We start from the raw sequence: 887 nt of genomic DNA on the forward strand, positions 1-887 counted from the left end.
CCCCATTTATTTGGAATACTTTTCATTAAAAGTTTATTTTATTGGATATTAGAATGGCTACCCAGCTCCTTTCTTGGGTCCATTTGCTTGAAAAACTGTTTTACTGTGAGGTAGTGTCTGTCTTAGTAACTCAGATGTGTTTCTTATATGCAGTAAAATACTGGTTCCAGTTTGGATATCCAGTCTGTTAGCCTGTCTTTTTTTATTTTTCCTTCGAGACAGGGTTTCTCTGTGTAGACCTGGCTGTCCTGGAACTCACTCTGCAGACCAGGCTGGCCTCAAACTCAGAAATCCACCTGCCTCTGCCTCCCAAGTGCTGAGATTAAAGGCATGTGCCACCACTGCCCAGTTTAGCCTGTCTTTTTGTTGAGGAATAAGTCCTTTGAAGTTGAGAGATATTAAAGACAGATGATTGCTCTAGTTAAAACTCGAAGAACTGTAGTGAATTGATATTGAGTGAACATCCTTATCTTTTTCCTGATATCACTGGAATTGCTTTGAGGTTTTCTATATTTAATTTGATGCTGGGTATTGTGTGTTACATATCATCTTTACTATGTTTAGGTATGCCTCCTTGTGTCCCTAATCTCTCCAAGACTTTATCATAAAAGGGTATTTTAGTTTGTCAAAATAATTTTAAGTATCAAATGAGAAGATCATGTGACTTTTCCCTATCATTTTGTTAATATGGTGAATTTCATTGACAGATTTATGTATACTAAACTACTCCTACATCTCTGGCATGATGATGAATGATTTTTTTGTTGTGGTCTTAGATTTCGTTTGTGAGACTTTTTGCATTAATAGTCATGAGAAAATTTGATCTGTACTTTTTTTTCTTTTATTTTTTTCGAGTCTTTGTATGGTTTGCATAATAGGATGACTGT

The sequence above is a fragment of the Grammomys surdaster genome, unplaced genomic scaffold (assembly GCF_004785775.1).
Source record: "Grammomys surdaster isolate TR1022 unplaced genomic scaffold, NIH_TR_1.0 206, whole genome shotgun sequence".
Lineage (NCBI taxonomy): Eukaryota > Metazoa > Chordata > Mammalia > Rodentia > Muridae > Grammomys > Grammomys surdaster.